Genomic DNA, 22121 nt, shown 5'->3' on the forward strand with positions numbered 1-22121 from the left:
CGAACTTTGCGGCACTGTTCGTCCGCGTAATCCGAGTAACGAGTAAGTATACTCTGGTTGTGATGTCAGTGATGCCACTACTATTTCATGGTCGTCTCCCACATATAAAACTACATCTACATATCATTCGAATGCATGTAAATTGGTTCCATGTTGTGCATTTTCTAGATAGAATTTTTTTCAAAGCAGAATGACATTTTTGTACCTGAATCGACAGTGATAAGAAAGTTGTCATTTTAATACAGTTTGCATCTTTCATTTTCACAGGTGGTACAGGCTGGTGGCCTATCGTTGCTTCACTTGGTGGCTTCACGGGAGGCTCGGACACCGCGTTCGGAGAGTAATACCTGCCTGTGCGGTACTTGCCATTAGACAACATTTCCCCAGCGACAGTGGACAATACCGCGGCTTTTCCCGGGATGTGCTGCAACCGCAACTTTACAATGTGTAATGTTTATTATTTATGTTCAATTGAAATTAAGATCTAAAATAAAACCCAACATATATTTTAACAATGGTTGTTTTGATTTTTTAAATGAATCTAGTGTGTCTCCATTGAATAGTCTTCCTGTGCCTTGTCTTGTCACACCACATGTCTCCAGCCAGCATCCTCCCTCACGCTGGCCGCCCACCTTCAATCCACATAACCGTTGAACCCATATGCAGCAGACATACATATGTTATTTTGCGGGTTGGCATCAAGCCTCCCGGCCTTGCCTCCTCCCCCAAAAATACTTACCACACCACTTTGTTCAGGGTCTCCAGGGTGAACTGCACCCATATATTCTCCTGGGAGGCTGAGGTATTTATAAACTCACCCCCCTGCCTTCCATGTACTAGATCCTGCAGCCTGCCTCTTACATGCAGTTAGATGGCCTCTCCTTGGTGAGGCCCTACGGCAAACGAGTCTTGTCTGCACGACCACCGCCCCAATCCACCACCCGCCCTATCAAAGGCAGTTCGCACCGGGGTACTTGCGCTGGCAAGTGGAGCTGTCAGGGAGCGATAAAGGCCAAGAGGTGCAAAGACCATGTACACTTCAAAGTGGTCTATAGAGCATGGGTTGTTGTTCCCATGTCTACCGCCAGACCCCGTGTCTCCTGCCAAGCATCTCCCCTCACGCTGGACGGCCCCCTGCAATCCACATAAGTGTGTCTCCATTCACGAGTCTTCCTGTGTCTTGTCTGCACGACCACCGCCCCAATCCACCCCCCGCCCTATCAAAGGCAGTTCGCACCGGGGTACTTGTGCTGGCAAGTGGAGCTGTCAGGGAGCGATAAAGGCCAAGAGGTGCCAAAGACCATGTACACTTCAAAGTGGTCTATAGAGCATGGGTTGTTGTTCCCATGTCTACCTCCAGACCCCGTGTCTCCTGCCAAGCATCCCCCCTCACGCGGGACGCCCCCCTGCAAACCGCATAATGCCACGACATATACACGTCATTCATTCACAAACACACCCCTGTTTCGAATTCTTTATAATCCACTTCATATTTCTAATGAGAACTTCTTTGCGCTTTGCTAGTCAACCCGTGAAGGTGCTGGTTGTCTGCTCTTCGTCTCTGTGAACTTCCGTGACCACTTTGAGCAAACTCATCAGTTTGCAACCTGTGAACTGCTCCCTGTTCTACGACAAGAAACTACTCTGATCCCTGCATCTAACTGTTTGCTCGTCAAGGTAAGGCCATGTACCATACTCATTTTGCGTCCAATTTCTTTTCGTTCAAGACAGTACATGCAAGGAACTAGTCACATGTTCTGAGTTTAGTCAAATTATTTTTGTATTTTTTTAAAGTTATTCAAATACTTATCCGCATGTGAATAACGTGTATAGTTCCAAGAACCAAAACATACCTTGCATTGAACCTTTTATGTATTTAATTTTTTAACACATTGGTATTCATAGAGAATTGTTGATCTTTACTTTTCAGAACTTTCCACAATGCCTGCCTGTTCCATTGGCGGTTGTCCTTCGAAGACCCATAATAAATCTGAAGGTACTATAATGCATGTTTTCCCTAAGACAATAGATCAGATAAGAGAATGGGTCCGATATTGCGGATATCCACCCTCTGAGCTTGAAAGTAGAGTCCTAGAAGTCTTTGCGGACAAGAGGGGTGATCGATACCGCATCTGCAGCAGGCACTTTACCTCTGACATGTACTCCACATCATTGCTAATAAAGAAGAACACACCGCGAGCGAGGCGAAAATTGCTCTCAACCGCTATTCCCACTCTATTCGTCCACATCCCTCCACTGGTGAGTCAAGTTTACGTATTTATCTCTCGGCCTTGCGGTAGTGTGTAGCATTAGCTAACAATAATTTCCCCATTTATGTATCCACTCAATATGAAGGCGGAAGATTCTCCATCCGTGTCGTTATTGCAGTCATCAGCCACTTCAAGCGCCTATCGGGTAATCTTACTTGGCTATTCTGCAACTGACTTGTTTTAGGCATGTAAATCAATAGTTTTAATTTATCTTGTAATTATTTTACCTAATGGTACACCCTTGTACTCGTCCTCTAGTCTTTGTTTTCAGTTATAATTATTGTTATCCAAAATAATTCAAGTACTGTCTTTCAGGGAGATGCTGAGGAGTCCAACGTATTGACGACTACCGTTGATGTCACTCAGATGCTTGAGGTACGTTTCAGGACAGTTCCATCGATGGAGATCATCAGATCTTGCATTCTTGTAGCGTGATTGTTTCACACAATGTTTCTTTCGTTTTTAGCCATTGATATGTCCTTCTGTCGTCGCCCTCCTATGTGTCTTCTTTTTTCAATATTGTGTTCATTACTAATGAAAGTCCTATGTTTCAGGGAGTCGATGGAGCATTAGTCCAAGAAGAAGGGGGAGCGTGCAGTTACGGGTCGGCGCAACAGCTTGCAGAAGTGTGCACCGCAGTTACATCGTCCCTTGATGTTCTTATGCATTTCGAGGTATGGATACTGACAGTTCGATGAAGCGAAATCATATGACGTGATTACATCCGCTTTACTTCCTTCTTTATTAACGCAAGTACTATGTTTCAGGGAGATGACGGAGCTTCTTCTACAAGAACATCACCCCTAGTAGTTGATGCAGATTTCTGGGTGGTGACACTTCCAACGATCGAGCAAATCGAATCATATTTAGATATCCATTATTTATTTTAGACAACTGATCATTTGTGCAGGTCTATTTAGATGAGCCGTTCACGCCTGCACAAACTTTCTGTTCTTTTTATCAAAATAGAAAACCATACTAATGCAATTACTGTGTTTCAGGGAGTCACTGAAGCATCATCTTCAATAATATCATCAATGGAAGTCTATGAGGAGCCCGAGGTATGGATCTTGACAGTTCCATCTAACTAGATCAACAATGCGTGAATAATTGTCGTTTGAATGTTCTACACAAAGCGTTCATTCGTGTTTTGCTATTGAGAAGTACGTGGGTATTGGTCCCCAAGTACATTTTGTGTTTTCGATATTATTATACATACTAATGAAAGTTCTATGTTTCAGGGAGTCCATGGAGCGTCAGTGCGTGATGGATGTGCTTATCAGGAAAACATAGTCGTTGCAGCGCAAGAGGAAGTGGAGACATGCACACACGAGTCGGAGCAACAGCGTCCTGATGTTGAAGTTCGAGGCAAGAAAGTTTCAAAGAAAAGAAAGCAAAAGAAGGTTAGTGTCCTGGTCACTATATTATGTTGTTTTTCACTGTTAATAGTTCAATACTGTAAGTTGTGTTTAAACTGAACAACCCTTTTCCAATCTGTCCTCTAGTTGCGAGTGGGTGTACGAACTAGATCTACACAGACAGTGAAGCGAACGAGAGATGTTGCTTGTCAAACCTTTTGGCAGGGACTTGAGACTGGAGAAGCATCGTGCCAATGGGAAGAATATGAAGTGATTGACAACGGAGCTATACCACCACCAGCCATTGATAGTGAATGTCCTCCTGGTAGTTCGGATGCAGTCGGAGATCAATTCACAGAATCCACACCCGCAAAAACTAAGACGGCGAGAAAGTTGAAGAAATTGTTTTATTCACCCATCGCCGGAGAAGGAACAGATGTTGCAATGGAAGAGAATGAAGTAGACGACAATGAAACACCATCAATATCACTGAACATAGCGGAAGACGATATCAGAGATTCTACCTTTCATGTGAGTGACATGTCCTCAACGTTACAGGCCGAACCAGCTGGGATGCAGAGTGACAGTATAAGGAAAGAGGCCAAATTCATTGTATTCGATAGTTGTTTGATTGATATTATTATTCGGATTAAATGTGGGCATTTGGTAGGTGGGGAAGTATGTGGGGAGCCATTGATTAATGTGACTCGTGCAATTCGAGGCACTAACCTTAAAATACATGCCACCTGTACAAAATATCATCCTTTCACATGGTCTGCACAACCTATGCTGGGACAACTGCCAGCAGGCAATCTACTTTGTGCAGCGGCTGCACTTTTTAGTGGTTCAAGTTTTAAAAAATTAGAGTCTTTCTTTCAGTTTGTGGGAATCCGTTTCATTGCGAAAACTCAGTTCTACAAATACCAAACCGATTATCTATTTCCAGCCATTAGCGAAGCTTGGAGAATGGAAAAAATGTCTATTGATAGTACATTCGCGGGCAAACGGTTCAGGCTAGCCGGTGATGGACAGTGCGACAGCCCAGGATTTTCAGCCAAGTACTGCACCTACCACTTTCAGGACATGGAAAGTAAGAAAATTGTGAGTTCGGTGGTCGTGCAGGTGTCACAAAGTACATCCTCAGTGGCCATGGAGAAAGTTGGCTTTGTAGCATCATTGCAAGAACTACAATCGCGGGGAATGGTGATCGACCTGATAGCCACGGACAGACACGTTTCAATTGCCAAGACAATGAGAGAACAGTACAAAAATATAAATCACCAATTTGACGTTTGGCATCTTGCAAAATCAATCAATAAAAAATTGTCGGCTGCAGGTAAAAAAAAAGAATTGCAAGGTATTTCACAGTGGTCCAAGTCAATCAGCAACCATCTTTGGTGGAGCTCAAAAACATGTGGAGGGTCGTTGGAAATTCTACTGGAAAAATGGCGGTCAGTAATGCCACACTGTACGAACGTTCACCGATGGAACACGAACCAACATTTCCACAATTGTGAACATGGCCATTTGTCCACAGAGGAGGCACGGAAGAAGAAGTGGTTGATTCCTTCATCACCCACTCACAAAGCCATTGAAAAGATTGTATTTGATAAAACTATAACAAAAGCTTTGAGGGGACTCACGGAATTCTGCCACACAGGAGATTTGGAGGTGTTCCACAATATGTGCCTAAAGTACAGGCCAAAACGATTGCATTTTGGCATGGAGGGCATGATAAATCGGACTCTTTTAGCGGTCTTGGCACATAACCATAATGTTGGCCGTCAACAAAGTAGGACGACCGGAACTTTAGGGACGCTTCGCTACAATAAGGCCTTCACTAAAATAAGTAAACAATGGGTGATCAAACCAGTGTTTGAGGATATGCAATATGAGTTTATTGAGAAACTTATTGTTGACGTCCTAGATAGGCACATAAATGGAGTTGTGAACGAACCTGTGCAGGGGACAACTGCATTGCCACCCAACATTGCATCTGTTCCATGTCCACCTAAAGAAGAACTCATTGAGAAATACACATCACGGTTTAAATGATTGTAATTTGATTGTCTGTTCTCTCAAGTCTCCTCATGTCGCAGGCCCATTGAATATGTGTATCTAGCCAACCTTGTTCATTTGCGCATTAAATTAAACCAAACAGTAATATAAATCATTTTTCAATAAATATAGAATCTCTCCGTATTTATGGTTCTGTGTGGCTGCAAAGCACGCAGACAAAATGCAAAGATGGAGTGTAAATTTCAAGTCCTGTGAGAATGCCTTACACTGAATGTAGCTAACTTGGAATGTGTGCTCGTTCGAAGTGAAGGTCAGCTGCTTTGATTTTTTCTCGGGTGCCAGAATGGCCCACGACTCAGAATAAGGTTCTATTGTATTTTGACCTTGACAGGCCTGGACCACGTAAGAAACGATAATGAATATAATTTCAGAAACGAAAGCCATTTCATGTTCGTTCATTAGAAGAAATAATGTCGGCATAGAAGGAGTGGTATTTCGGGGCTGCCCTACGCACAGACGCAATGGAAAATGCAAATATAATGTAAGTAACTCTTTAGATGAGTTTATACCGCAATTTAATTACTATACAGTTGCTTTAAAGACGGGTTAAGTTGTACTTGTTCGTTCTATGTGGCATGTTGTTTTGTACCGCGCACTATCTTGGGGAGAACCGTCTACTTGGCCCCCTTCCCGCCCCTACCTGCAAGGCTAAAAACCTCGGGGTCATCTTCGACTCCACACTCTCCTTCTCTCCTCATATATCTGACGTCTCTAAGAAGTCACACTACCAGCTGCACCTCCTCAGAGGTATTCTTCCCTTCCTCTCCTTCCCCCAGAAGCTCACTGTCTCCCGAGCCCTGGTTCTCTCTAGGCTGGACTACTGTAACAGCCTCTATCTTAATCTGCCTGCCTCCACTCTCCGCCCTCTGCAACTTATCCAGAACAGAACTGCGAGACTTGTCCTTGGCCTCAAGCGGGCCCTTTTTATTTATTATTTATTATTTTATTACGCTACTTACCTTGTACTGCACTTCCCCCCCACCTCCTCTCCTTGCACTTTCTCCTTTTCCCCTTACCTCTGCACTTGCGCGATCTGAATGACACCTGGCCTAGTAGGATCGTTTGTCTGTCTTCCCCTTGTTCCCCTCCCTCCCTGCCTCGTCGCGCCTTGAAACACTTGTGTATAGGCGCGTTACAAATACCATATCATATCATACTTTTACGGAAGCACCTCAAAACCTTTGCTTCTGCTTTCTCTCTCCCTCTCCCCTGCTACAACTGGTCCACTGTCTGCGATCTCGGTCCTGGGCCCTTCCACTCTCCACCTGCACTCCCTGTCAACCCCTGCACTGGGGGACTGTCTCAGTATCCTACAGCCCCCCTTGACGTTTAAAACCCAGTTGCACTGTCCAAGCTATGAAATAATTTCCAGACCTAATATATAAAATGAATAATTTTAATAAAGATCTGATGGTGAGACTAATTTCCTTTTTTTATGTTTTTCAAATAGATACATCGTCCATTATTGTCTGTGTCACGAGTACCAGACACCGGCGGATGGCTTCTATAATCGCCAGTTGCTTCTCCGCGTGAACAACGTTAGCACCCTGACCATTTTGTGGGACGATCGCCAAGTACAAGTATGCCCTTACGCGGTACTAACGGCTAGATGCAACATACAGACCGTTGTGGTGCCCTAGTGCCTCGTTGTTGGAATAGCCATGCGATTATCAGTGCGACCGAAGAGCTTATTTTATCGTAAACCAACACCATGTCTACTGCACACGAACATCGCTTGCCTCAAGACGAAATATTTTGGATCGAGAGCAAATAAAAATTCATTTATCTAAGACCCTGTGTACAGAAAAGGAACATCGTGTGCCTCGAAACGAACTTTTCGGAACGTGAACAAATAAAAATGCAAATCGCTGAATATTCTCAAAACATTTGATGTCAAATAAATGTACTTTGCCAAATGTACAATCTTGCCGTTTGCTTTTAAACCACTGTTTCATATTCCGAATTGTGGCGCTGTATTGTGAGATGATCTAAGACCCTGTGTACAGCAAAGGAACATCGTGTGCCTCGAAACGAACTTTTTGGAACATGTGCAAATAAAAATGCTAATCGCTGAATATTCTCAAAACATTTGATGTCAAATAAATGTACTTTACCAAATTTACAATCTTGCGGTTTAATTTAAAAGTACAGTTTCATATTCCCAATTGTGGCGCGCTGTGTTGTTTGAGCTCATCTGTGTTGATTTCCTGGTTCTGTGTGGAGTCGTGTAGAAGACGCCTGGGCGCGTTTGCCTACGCAGCTCAGTCACGTCACGGATAGAGGCGGGGAATATGAATGTTTTGATCAAGTCTGTTTCAGGGGCGGGGGATTTGATTTAGTGCCGCAAAAGCAGGTGAGCCAGGGCGATGCGGCAAGTGATAGGATTATCATAAAATGGCGGCTGATTTCGAGTGCGTTAATGGACGAAAAGTCGGGTAAGGTCCATAGGAAAGTTTTCCACGATCTACCGAGTTATGCTTAAAAACACATGGCCGAACCGTAGGGACAATAAAAAAAAAGTCCCGGAACTCTCCTTTAACCAGGCGGTGTGACCACAATAACGACCGTCCTGGAGATCGTGTAGCGGGAGATAGCCGCCAGATGAACTTTGATGGAGGCATGGGCCAGTCCAGACTTGGCCAACGACAGCAAATGCGGTAGTACCTGCGGAGCCGTGACTGGTTGAGTATTGATCTTCTGTGCACGGCACCAAACGGCGAACCTCTTCCATTTATGTCCATAGCATTCAAGAGTAGACTATGCTCTGGCATTGGCAAGCACTTCCTTGCAGTCCGCTGGGAGATCATAGCCCCTGAATTGTAACGCTGCAGGTTCAGCGATCCTAGGTCGTGGTGCAGAATTGCGCCTTCTTCCCTGGCGAGAAGATCTGCGACCACCGGAAGCTTGACTGGATGGGCCGCTGACATGCCCAGAAGGTCTGGGAACCATATCGGTCTAAGCTACGCCGGTGCAACGAGGGTCATCCTGCACCGGGACCGTCTGAGTTGATTGACTAGTCGAAGAAGCAATGGCAACGGAGGGAACGCATACAGAAACAGCCTGTCCTGTCGCAAATAGATCGATCTGGGGATTTTCACATCTGCGGAACAGTTGATCCACTTAGTCCTGCCGAAGCTCCCACTCGTGGCACAAGCACAGTTCCCTGCTGATAGAGTCAGCAACAGTGTTCTTCACTCCTGCCAGATGAAACAGGACGAGGAACATCCCCTGGGCGACGGCCCAGTGCCAGAGGTCCTGCGCTTCCTTGGAGAGCACCGGGGGATGCTGCCTCCCTCCCCCGCTTCCTGACGTAAAACATGGTGGTGGTATTGTCCGTGAAGACCCGCACCACCTTGCTCTTGAGGGACGGAAGGAAAGACTTGAGGGCCCAAAACAAAGCCTGCAGTTCCAACATGTTGATGTGCAAGGTCTTCTCCTCTGGTAGCCACATGCCTCTTGCGTGAAGACTTCCTGTGTGAGCTCCCCATCCTTCCAGGCAGGCATCCGTCGCGACTGTCTTCTGGTGCAGTGGGGTCTGGAAATCCGCTCCTCCGGACAGATGTTCGCGACCCCCCCACACCGTATCGCTCGCCAGAAACTCCCTTCTAGTGGGATCTTGTCCTCAAAGCTACCAGACACTTGTATCCAACGGGCGTTGAGGAACTCCTGTAGTGGACGCATCCACAGCCTGGAAAGCCAATGAAGTATATTTAATTATGTATTTATTTGTACTGTGCTGTAGCCCGCAGGCATCAGGGCGCATTCACATGAACACAAGAACCAGGAGACATACAGGCTACGAGAGAACAGTTAACATGTAAATTCAGGTTATGGCTAACTAGTCTAAATTGGGTTAATCTTCATCATAAGAGTAGTGTTTTGACCTTCTTTTGAAATAGGCTGTAGGAAGTTTCAAGTATGATAGTCTGTGGAAGGTCATTCCAAGTTCTGGCTGCTAGCGTATGGAAGGCAGAGCCTAGCCAGTTTGCTTTTTTGTGTTTGGTAATTTCTAGCTGACCCTCCGATTGGGATCTTAGGGACCATTTCAGTGCATACAGGGTCAGTTTGCATTTGAGGTATATGCTGGTGCTGAACCGTAAATACATCAATGAGACAGTCAGTGCTTTGAATTTTATTCTGCCCTCGATTGTTAACCAATGTTTTTTTCTATCCTCGCTGATGTGTTCGGATTTCTTTTTGCCTTTTATGATTCCGACTGCGTGGTTGTGCATTTTCAGACATGACGCTATATGACCCTTGTTAACTCCTAGTAGGAGTGCGGTCCCGTAGTTTAACCTGGCCAGAATGGTTGCTCTTGCAACTGTTTGCTCAGTTAGCTTCACTTAAGTAGGGTCGAATTTTTTGCAGTAGTCTTAGATCGTAAGAACAGTTTTTATTTAGCTGTAGGACATGTGTCTCTGCGCTTAAGGAGGCTTCTAGGTAGATACTTAACGTCTTAACTTTGTTTGCTACTTTTATCTGTATGTATCTGTAGGAAATCATATTGCTGGCTTAGTTTGGCTCTAGCATGGGAAGAAAGGAAGATCATCAGTTCAGTTTTTTTTTGCGTTCAGACACATCCACTTGGTTGTCATCCATGTTTCCATGGTTGTGTATAGCTCTTCGACCTTTGCATCGTCTTGTGTGTAGCCGCCGCTCACCTTGATGATTAGGTGGGTGTCATCAGTGTAGTTTGTGAAAGAGAAGCCAATTTTTGCGCATGACGACATCATGCCGAGCAAAGACTTACGATCCTCAGGGCCAACAGTCGTTGTACTTTGCCCAAGATGGCCGCTATCCCCTCCTCCGAGGCAGACGCCAGGCACGACACAGTGTCGAGTCGGGATCCCAGCGTCCTGTAATGGAATCAAGCAGGAATTTGCATAATTCACTGAGAACCCCAGCTCTATGAGCAGGAGCACGGTCTTCGCCGTATGGTCGACGGCAATCTCCTTCGAGCTGGCCCGGATGAGCCAATAGTCCAGATAAGGGTAGACGTGAATCGCTCGCAGTGGCCTGGCGCCAGGCACTTTGTGAAGAACCTTGGCGTCGACTTCAATCCGAAGGGAAGGGCATTGCATTGGTAGTGCTTCTCTTGCACCACGAAATGCAGGAACTTGTGGTGTCCTTTGTGAATCGGGATGTAGAAGTATGCATCCTCCAAGTCCAACGACGACAGGAAGTCCCGCACTTCCAGCTGTCCGAGCACGTGCTGAAGAGTAACCATCGAGAATTTCTGGGACTTGATGTATTTGTTCAGTCGACGAAGGTCAAGAATGGGCCTCCAGCCCCCGATCCTTAGCAGGGCCCCCACCTCCAGCACCAGCCGAGGGACGTGGTTTTCCTGCCGGGCCACCGGTGGTATTCCCGGACACTTCCATTGAAATTCCAGGGTGTGTTCGTGGAAAAGAGCATCCAGCACCCAACGGTCGGTGGAGATGGACTTCCACACGCTGATGAAGTTCGCCAGCCAGCCTCCCACCGGGGTGCACGGTGGGGGCCCGACTCCACGGTCAGTTCAATCCTGCTTGGACGTCGACAGGCTGCCTTGGGGACTTGGGCGACAACGTCCTCCCCCGAAGGTCTTGGAGCGGCCACTGTTGGTCTCCTGGGCCGAAGAGCGGGAGAGTTGGTGATAAGAAGAGGAACCCCTGCCGAACCCCTTGGGACTTGACGCCTGAGTTCCCAAAGGACGGCTTCCATTGCTGAAGAGTGCCCGCGCTGTCTCTGTGTCCGTCTTTATGGCTCGGAGAGACTCACCCACAGCCTTCCCGAATAAATTGTCCTTGCCAAAGGGCATGTTCAGCATCTTCGACTGAACGTCTTGCCGAAAGTTGGTGGCCTTGAGCCAGCCACGATGACTATGGCAAACGCTGTTGCCCATCTGGCGTACCTTGCGTCAGCGGTGTCCGTGGCTACATTGATGGCGTGGTTCGATGCCACCTCGCCTTCCTGCAGAATCTTCAACGCCTCCGCCCTCTTGTTGTCAGGAAGGAAGTCCAGGATGGGCGCGACCTCGAACCGAAACTCCCAGTCGTAACGAGCCACGATTGATGAGGGCGTTGGCGGCCTTGATGGTAGTCCCTGCCGAATAGATGACCCGTCGTCCCATGGCATCTAACTTCTTTCCTTTACTGTCTGGTGGGGTGGCAGCCGCCGAGGCGAATTACCAAGGACTTCTTCCTGGCCGCCGCGGACACTACAGAATACAGGGAAGGCTGGGCCCATAAGCACTTGGGCGCGGAATCCGGCACCCTGTACTACTCCTCGAGGCGATCCATCTTCGCTGGAGCCGTGGAAGGGATTCTTCATGAGTGCCAAACCCTCATCCCAAATGTCATCAAGGAGTTGGGCCCGAGAGGATGGTCTTCCTCTTTGCCTCTCTGCGCTGATATAAGAAGTCCTCTTTCTCCTCTGGAACGAGCAGAAAATGTTGAGGTGCTCTGGAGATCGAGTGGAACGAACCAATCTCATCCGGCGGCTAAGACCTGGGCGGCAGTGATGGGAGGTCCCCTAAGCCGCCTTCCTGGGAGGAAGGGACACCCTGGCCTTAGGGGCCACGTCCTGCTGGGCCGTCTCGATGGCCTTCACCAGAGACGCCGCCACCCCCTTGATGGAAGGCTGGGCCTTTGGTGGGTGCATCTGCGCCTTCATAGTCAGGGCAGGGGCCTTGTCCTGCTTGGTCTTCCCCTTAGGGGGAGGGTCTGAGCCCTGCTCCCACTTGGACTTCTCCGGTAGGACGACTTGGGCCTCTCCTTGAGTTTGCCCAGATGGTCCAAATTCCTCTAGGCCGAAGATCCAGAGCACTGACTGGTGATGCAGGCTGGAGACGTCGAACGCGCCCTGGCCGCAGAGGAGACCGTCGCAAAGGCGCTCCTGGTGGCAGTGGACTTGCGGTGCTTAGCCCTCTGTTGGACACCCGCGTGAGGGGTGCCCTCAAATGACTGGAACCTGGAGAGACATGCGGCTGGGACCCACCCAGAGCATGGGCCTTGGCCTGTCTCCACTCGTTCAGTCGACTGTGCCGATACTTCATCGCGCGAGGGGCTATCTCCTGGTAAAAACGCAGAGTCCTCCTCATTGTGCGCTGGGTACAGGCAGTAAACTCTCAAAAAACACATTAAAAGCTTTAGAGCTAAACACGAGGGCTCCCAACACTTAAACGTGCAGTAAAAATCTGAAGATGGCTGCCAGAGGAGGGGCTTAGTTAGAGGGCAGTCATTGGCTGGGGCAGTATGACCCAGACCTCAGTGATTGGTTGTTAGGAGAAAGACAGTTCAGAAATGAAATTGAAACTGATTTTTTCTTTACCGAGGATTCCCAGCCTGAAGACGGGGAATATTCATGAGCATGTGAATCCATGCCAGACACCATGCTGAAGAAGTGAACTTCCGGGGTCGCTCACGTAAGAATGTTTAGCGGGTGAATCTCCCATTGCACCCTCAAGCTCAGACATAAGAATACATGCGATTACAATTGCATTATTTTTTTTTACCGTCTAGGGAGTGTAGCATTAAGGCTTCACGCTCCAGAGTCTATCCTCTTCTTCACAAACGTCATCTGTCAATGATATTGGCTCAAATTCGAGCCATTTGAAATACCCAGTAATAAATACCTTCTGGCTACTCGGGTGGTTCAATCTCCAGCAACCAAGACTGGTTTTTACAAGGTCGAATAATTTGAGTTCTGCTTCTTGGACTGGTTTATTGTATATGTTACTTAGTAATATTTCAGACACATCCTTAGTACTTAGGAATTGTCAACCTGCTGGACTCCAATATCTAGGGAGGCTTCAATCCACATGGAGAGGTTCCCACTCAGTCTTCCCTGTTTACCCTTTACCGCTAGGATGTCGAAAGGGGCATACCCCTGAAGGTAAGTTGTGTCTGTGGACCATGTCACTTGGAAACAGATAATGTTGTAGCCTCTAATGAAGTCAATCATATTCCTGGTCAACCCTGTTATGTTATATGAATTTGTAAGAGCGTACATACGCCCGAAGGCATCTTGGCACTGAGCAGTAGGATAAGGAGTGCCAGAGTGAACAACACAATAAAAAAAGAAAGGTCTTGAGGGACCGCCGGAAAGCAAAATGATTGGAAGTTGCACGCAGTGCCAAGGGTAACTGATTCCACGCATTTGCAGCCACTACCGAAAAAGTCCTACCTCACATCCGTGACCTTCTAATACGGGGTACAGAGAGGATAAGTGCAGACTGGGAACGGAGAGGGCGGGAGGGAACATAGTGAACAAACTTCTCCTGAAGATATTCTGCTCCGCCCTTGTAAAACGCTCTATGAACAAGGCACATGGCTTTAAACTGAATCCGTTTTTTCAATGGGGAGCCAGTGCAGCGGTTTCAAAAGTGGAGAAATAGGTGTTCGTGTTGGGGGGTATAGAATCTCTCTAGCCGCCGCATTTGAATGCGGTTTAACAGATAGCAAGGTTGCCATAGTACAATGAGTTGCAGTAATCAACTGAACTAAGGACCAAAGCCGCAACCACAGGGGAATGGAAATGGCAAGGAATAAAAGGGAGACCCTTCCGCAGGGAACGTAATTTAAAGTGTCCTGATTTACAGACAGCGCCAACCTGCTCTGCCATGGAAAGAGGAAGATAATCTTACCCCCAGATTTCTCACCGAGGATGCCGGGGTAGGGAAGGGTCCAAGAGAGAGGCCAGAAGTCAGGAGCGCAGAAGGAGAGAGGGCAGGCTGTGCCAATCACCAAGACTTGTCTTACTGCCATTTAATTTAAGTGAGTTTTTTGCCATCCATGCACCTAGATCCTACAGACAGCTCCTAAATCGAGCCGCGGTTTCAGGACGAGATAGGTCCAAACGGAACAAGATCTGTGTATCGTCTGCATAGGACTAAAAGCGGAAATTGTCACATGATGAGAAGAAGAATAGGACTTATGTAGATGTTACACAGGATCGGTGAGAGTGCCGATCCCTGCTGGACTCCACAGGACAGTAGGACAGATTCAGAACTAAAAGGCAGCAGAAAGACTGACTGGGACCGATCTGCCAGTCTAAGACATGCCCCCCCCTCAGGCGAGCGTCCGACAAACGTGAGATCAAGGTGGAGTGATCCGCTGTGTCGAACCCAGCAATGCTGCAGGACAGGATGTGCACCACCGCCTCCCTGGGCAGCCTGGTTTTTATCATAGGTATCCGAGGGATGGTTAAGGCACTCAAAGCATCATACCTCGACTCCTATTTCCCCCACGATTCGGCTGGATTGGCCCTCTTCCTCACTCCCCATTCCTCACCAGGGCCTTAACCCTCACTGCAATACTCCTAAAGCAGGGTTATCGTAATCGCTAGTCAGATTGGGTCCCACTGGGTATGTAGCTGTCTTGTTCCAGGGGGCATTAAAGGAATTCTAGATTTCCAATGTCGGAACTGTTGGTCTCTGGGGAATTTGAGATCCTGCTGGTGGGTAAACCCACAGTCCTATATACTGCAATCCTTAGAGCTTGTCCATGGTAAGAAAGACCTTGATGAAGTCTAAAGTATTATTTGGCATTACTCTCCGGAAGCATTTTAAAATATCGTTCTGTATGATCGAGAGGCACCCTTTTTTATGGCAAAGCCAGTGCAATGTTTTGTTAACTAACACTTCTTGATTCTCGAACGCACCCTTGGTCAGTCTTAGGACTGTTTGTTGTCTGGCATTCTGACGACTTACTCAAGGGGGTCAACCCCCCAGGGTATCTAGTCTGTTGAGCCTCTGTGGGAAAATAACCAGTTCTATTGGTTTTAGACAAGGGGCGGACTGGAGGTCGACCTTTCGGGCCAGTCAAAATTCCTGCCTTTTCGTATCTGCTGATGGCATCCACAATTTGGTCAGTCCATTTCACCTTCTCATTTGTCATCACATCCTTGCCTTCTGACCGCCCCCCCCCCTTTTCCTGCCTGTTGCAACTAGCTTCTTCCTGTACGTTCTTCTAATCAATTGCTGCCCCTCTTCCTTTATCATCTAAAGCCTCTTCGGTGTTAACTGGTAACTCAATTCTTAAAAGCTTCTCCTGCAGGACGGGAGTAGTTTCATACCTGTAACTCCATTTCTCCAGTGTTGGTATCTTTCATGGATTAACATGCTGTGAATATTTCCCGTCGTCAGGCTGGGAAACATCTGTAACTTTAACCTATCATTTTCCTATGGAAAACTTTGACACCTTAGTGTCCTATCAACGTCTTTGGGTGCTTTAGGCTACACCAATAGGACGTATGGTATAAATAGCCCCGCCCCCGCAGTTTCCCTTCAGATTTTAACCCCCAAAGTAGAAGAAACCAGAACCAAGGTTTGCCTGCAGGGGAGGCCGGCGGGCGCATGTGAATCCATGAAAGATACCAACGCTGGAGAAATGGAGTTACAGGTAAGAAACTACTCCCTTCTCCAGCATTGTATCTTTCATGTATTCACATGCTGTGAATAGATTACACAGCAGTATGACCAACCACTGGAGGTGCATGACAGGCAAACCAACCCCAGGCCATAACCACGAACACAAAGAATAACATCCAACAACATGCATGATAACAGAACCAGCAAGTGATAGAGTAAAACAAACACCCGGAAGCTGCGGGGCTTACCTTAATGAAACAAGCGTTTGAGGACCACCCGTCCCACCTGCACATCTTCCACATGTTGCTGTCCCAGACAGTAGTGTCTGGTGACGGTATTCAGCACCACCCAAGAAGCACCCAAATGTCACGGAGCGGTATTCCCTTGACAAAATGAAATTGTGGATGAGACCCAACGGGAAAGTCTTTTCTTGGAAATGGATTGTCCCTTGCGGGAGGGACCAAAAGATACAAACAGCTGTTTCAACTTCCTGAAGTCCTGAGTACGGGCCAGATAAAACTTCTGCGCCCTCTTGACGTCCAGGGAATGCAGGGATCTTTCTGCTGGCATGGAAGCTTTAGTGAAGAATGAGGGCAAGGCAATCGTAGCGTGTTTGTGAAACGCTGAAGGCACTTTCGGTATATAGTGCGGATTAGTAGACAGGCGAACTTAGCCTCTCATGAATCGCAGATACGGCGGGTCAATGACCAGCGCCTGAAGCTCTGAAATCCTTCTGGAAGAAGTGATTGCAACCAAAAATGCGACTTTCCACGAGAGGAACTTCAAGAAACCGTCAACATGGGCTCAAACTGCAGTTTCATGAGAGCAGAGAGAATCACATTGAGACTCCATACCAGAGCAAACCTTTTCTCTGGGGGAAATGGCCGAAAAAGTCCTTTCAGAAAGTACTTGACCAATGTCACTAAACAGAGGAGTAGCATGGCGCCGTCTGGTGAATCTAGAAATGTCCGTCAAATGTACCTTGATTGAAGACAACACCAGGGCCCCCTGCGCCAGAGGCACAGGTAAGGGAGAACCTGGGCCGGAGAAACTTCCAACGGCCGCTCGTCCGGCTGCTGCTCACACCAGGCACAGAATCTCGCCCATTTTCTACTGTAAGATATTGGTGGAAGGCGCCCTTGCCGCCTCCAGGATCCGACACTCCTGTGAGATACCTAGATGACCGAACTCAGAGAGGTCAGGAGCCATGCAGCCAGGCTGAGAGATGCCAGATTGTGATGCCACACTCTCCCATCGTCCTGCAACAGCAGATCCTGCTCTGTTCCCAGACGAAGCGCTCTTCCACCACGAGATGAAGGAGATATGAGAACCACGTCTGCCTGGGCCAGAATGGGGCGACCAAGATCACTTTGCATGGGTATTTGCGCACCAACTGGATTGTCCTCCGAATCAGCGGAAACGGAGGGGAAGCATACCCAAATAGGTCCGTCGAGGGGAATGAGAACGTGTCTCCCTTTGACTCTGGATGAGCCACTTGGCTGGCAAACAATGGGCACTGCTTGTTCTCTGGCGTGGCAAACAAGTTGAGAGTGGGAAACCCCCCACTTCTGGAAGATCCTTGTCACCTGCTCTTCCTTCAGCTTCCACTCGTGCAACTGCTCCCAGTCTCTGCTCAGAGAGTCTGCCTGAACATTCTGGACCCCCGGCAGATGGTAAGCCGCAATGAGAATTCCCCGACCAATGGCCCAATGCCACACCTCCTGAGCCTCTCTGGACTGGAGCCGAGAATGCGTGCCTCCCCACTTCCTCAAATGGAAAATTGTGGTGTTATTGTCCGTCAACACACAAACCACTGCACCTTGGATGCGAGGTAGAAAGGATTTTAGGGCCCAGTGCACCGCTCTCCACTCCAGTACATTGATGTGCAACAAACGCCTCCTCCCGAGAACACAGGCCGTGGAGCTGCGTCCCCCAACCCACCTGAAAAGCGTCTGTCACTATCGTGAACTGAAAGTCTGGTTCTAGCAGGGGTACGCCCCATACAAGATTGTCTTTGCAAGCCCACCATCCCAGGGCTTCCACCAGCCCCGGGAGATGACCACCTTGTCCGACCATAACCCCCGACTCTGCGACCACCTGTCTGCGAGAAATTCCTGCACTGGTCGCATGAACAGGCAATGATTCGGGATAAGTGGCATGCAGGACGACATGGAACCGAGCACGGCCATGTAACTGCGGACCAAGACCATAGTTCCTGGGCCCCATTCGGCCGCCCTGGATTGCAACTTCACCACTCTTTCGTCCAAAGGCTTCACCAGATTTTCGAGTGAGAGAAACTGAGCACCGAGGAAAACCAACTCCTTGGATGGCGCCAGATGGGGTTTCCTGTCAACTTTGCAAAATCCTATCGGTTCTAACAGGCTCATGGACGTCTGGAGAGACTCCAAAGGCCTTTCCGTCGACAGCCCCAGTACCAACCAGTCGTCCAGATACGGTACACATGATGCCCCCTCACCCCCTTGCGGAGGAAGGCAGCCACTGGAGCAAGGCACTTCGTGAACGTCCTGGGAGCCGACTTCAGCTTAAACTGGAGGATACGTTACTGGTAATGATCGGCCCGATCATAAAGCGCAGGAACTTGCAATGGTTTGGCCGCATCAGGATGTGGAAGTAAGCATCCTCCAAATCCAACAACGCCAGCAACTCTCCCGGCTGCACCGACCAGATTAGATCCTGCAGCGTAAGCATCTTGAACTGCAGGCATTGCAGATTCTTGTTCAACAGCCGAAGATCTAGAATAGGCCTCCACTTTCCATTGGGCTTTTTGATAACAAAACACTGCGAGTACATCCCCCTGGCTCCGTTCCGACACCGGGACTGGCTCTATTGCCCCTGTCGCCAACATGAGTTCCACCTCCTGCCGCAAGACTGGTAGGTGCGGCTGCACCACCTGTACAGACGGAATAGGGAGTTGAGGACGCCGAAACGCCAATGAGTGGCCGAGACGTACCGTATCCAGCACCCAGCGGAACGTAGTAATAAGATTCCACTCGTCGACGTGTAGCGACACGCTGCCCCCAAGTTGACTGCCCTCATGGCAGTCATTGCTGAGACTTAGGCTGCCGTCCCTTAGCAGCTGAACCTTTCTTACGGTGCGCCTGATAGTCCCTGCTCTTCTGTGAAGACTGGAACGAGCGCCTGAAGCCTGGGGAAGAGTAACAGGAGCGACTATCACCTCTGTCCCGGGAAGCAGCAAATCTGGCATTACCAGAGGCCCCTCGAAAGGCCCGAAAAGAACGGCCCATGTGCGGAGCCCCCAAGGATTTTGCCATCTCAGAATCTTTGTTCATTCCCTTTAGCGCCTCGTTGATTTTGTCGCCAAAGAGCTGCTCACCCTCACATGGCACGTCCACTACTTTATGCTGGACCTCTGGACGAAAGTCAGTGCAGCGCAGCCACGCCTGCCTCCAGAGAACACCGCCATTATTTATTTGTTTGAAGCCCGACTCTGCAAAGTCCACTGCAATGGTGATGCTGTGGTTGGAGGCCTCCTCCCCCTCTCGAACCAGCAGCATAGCCTCCTTGCGTTGTTGCTCCAGGAGATGATTTAAGAGCGGGGCCAACCGGTGCCACAGCTCCCTGTCATAATGGCCAAGGAATTAGCCGCTTTCACCTCTGTAGCACCCACCGTGAGGACTATCTTCCCGAATGCATCCTGCTTTCTGGCCTTACTGTCCGGGGGCGTAACACACTTGTGCTGGCTCCTCGCCTTCCAACTAGCCGCCGCCGAAGCCACAGACTCCGGAGTGGGCGGAGACATGAGGCACTTTCGAGTCTGGTGCATTAAACAACCTCTTCAGACGCCCCTTCACGGCTGGTTCCGGAAAAGGGTGGCGCATCGTGCTCAGGCCCTCCTGCCACACATGGTCCAAAATGGGGACTGAGAAGGCTGCCTTCCATCGCTTCCCCATGTGATCGAAGCGAAAACAGTCCTTTTGTTCCTCCTCAGGAGCAAGGCCAAATTCTTGGCACGCCTTCGCCATCATAGCGTGAAACACTCAAACATCATCCGGCGGAGATGGCTGAGCCGGGCTACTATGTAGCTCTACCTCCGGGTCCGTTTCCAAGGTATCGTCTCTCCTGGGCGATGAGGACACAGTTGACAGCGTGTCATGAGGCCCGCTTACCGGATCCGAAGTGACAAGCTTTCCATCTGCCGGATGATTTCGTGGGAAAGCCCAACCCCATCGGCGACCACAATGGCAGCCGCACCAGAGGCAAATTCCTGGGGAGACCCAGTCGAGGGGCCTCTACAGGCGTACTAAGCACCACTGGAAGTCTTGCATCTCATTGTCCCAACAACGACTGGAGCGTACCGGACAACTGCATGGACAGCAGAGAGTGTGGGTTCACCAACGGGTACAGGGGTGCCCCAACCCCACAAGATGTAGACAGACCTGCCTCCAGCAGACCCAGCGCTGATGGATCAAAACCTGGTTCATGCTCCTCCTCCAGACCAGAGGAAACAGAATATGGAGCCGGACCCTGTTGAAGAATGTCCACCGGGAGCAACAGCCTGGACCCAGCCCCAGACTGCCAAGGATCCCCCCCGTCGGCAACAAACCACCATCCGTCTCCAGCTGAGCCTTCAACAGCAACTGCGGCCCACTGACAGTCACAGCCGTGGACGGAGCCGACAACACCACCATCGACGATGGGAGGACTGTACCACAACCGTCGGTGACGGAACCTCCGTTGACGACCTTGTCGTCAGTACTAAGGCCTCCACAGGCCTGGCTTTCTCCGGCAAAGCGGACCACTTGGATGAAGCGCCGGAACGGTGTTTTGATGAGTCACAGCCGAAAGATGACCTATGACTGTCCTTATACTAGTGCCTCGAGGAGAAAGACTCCCGCGTCTTCGACTTCTCTCTCTCTCCACCGACACAAGACTTCTGCCCCGACTTCTCGATCCTAGCACTCAACACCTTGTACTTGTCCGGCATCGCCAACTTGTACAGCGAAGAGCCACTCGCCGCTTTAGAATGATGCAACCTGGATCCAGAGGAACTGCCACCTTCCCCCACCTCCGACGCTGGCACCGCCATGAGCTGCTTCTTGGTGGGGGGTCAGCGGACACCGCCCTTTGCTGAGTAGACGACACCTTCTCCCCCGGAGCCGTAGACATGCTCCCCCGGGACAAAACCTCCAAACCCGGGTAAGTGCCCTCATTGAGCCAATGAATCAGCCGGCGGTTGCGGTCCTTCAGCGTTTTCTGAGAAAATCCACGACAGATCTCACAGGCGTCTGCAGAATGATTGGGATACAGATAATACAGACAATCTGCATGGCTGTCCCCCTCGAAGACTACCTTTAGGCCGCAGGGTGCACAAGACCTAAACAACGATTTTTTCTAGGCCACAGATGACATTATGGCCGAAGTACGAAAACACAAGGTGATCCCAACAGTTTGGAGGCAGTTGAAATCTGAAGGGAAGCCGATGGGGCGGGTGTTTTATACCAGACGTCCTATTGGTGTAGCCTAAAGCACCCAAAAAGACTTCGCTAGGACACTAAGGGGTTGAAGTTTTCCATAGGAAAACGCTAGGTTAAAGTTATTGAGGTTTCCCAGCCTGATGACGGGAAATATGCACAGCATGGGAATCCATGAAAGATCCAACTGGAAAACCCCACTTCTTTCTTCAACTCACTAACACTGGCCACAAGCTCACGACTAGTTTGGTCACATTTCTTAGCTCTCCAGTAAGACCAGCACTATTTGGTGCCTCAGCTCCTTTGTCTTTCAAACATATTTTTGCCCTTTTGGTACTGGGTATTCCAGACTTTCCAAGGGAACTCTTGCGGGTTACTAGCTTACCACATTGGTTGGGTCCTGTCCTAGGTGTAATCTCTGCCTGCTGTCTTGCTCTAGTCAAATTTACATCCTCAGGAATCTGACATTGCTTCTGATCCTATGTTTAAAATTGATATTGCAGGGGAGGTTACCACTTGATTATTTAGTGCTCCCCCAGCTGCATTCCTGTGGAGTTCAATGACACATGTTAATGTTATGTTAATAAAACGTATAAAGCACTTGTAGACC

At 48.8% G+C, this 22121-nt stretch overlaps 1 protein-coding gene across 4 annotated transcripts in view; it reads right to left on the reverse strand.

Annotated features, from left to right (window-relative positions):
• The window catches only part of SETD1A (SET domain containing 1A, histone lysine methyltransferase), a 1694645-nt gene that overhangs the window by 138947 nt on the left and 1533577 nt on the right, over positions 1-22121 (reverse strand). The window lies entirely within an intron of this gene.

The sequence above is a fragment of the Ambystoma mexicanum genome, chromosome 3p (genome assembly GCF_040938575.1).
Source record: "Ambystoma mexicanum isolate Mex_15411 chromosome 3p, UKY_AmexF1_1, whole genome shotgun sequence".
NCBI classification, from domain to species: domain Eukaryota; kingdom Metazoa; phylum Chordata; class Amphibia; order Caudata; family Ambystomatidae; genus Ambystoma; species Ambystoma mexicanum.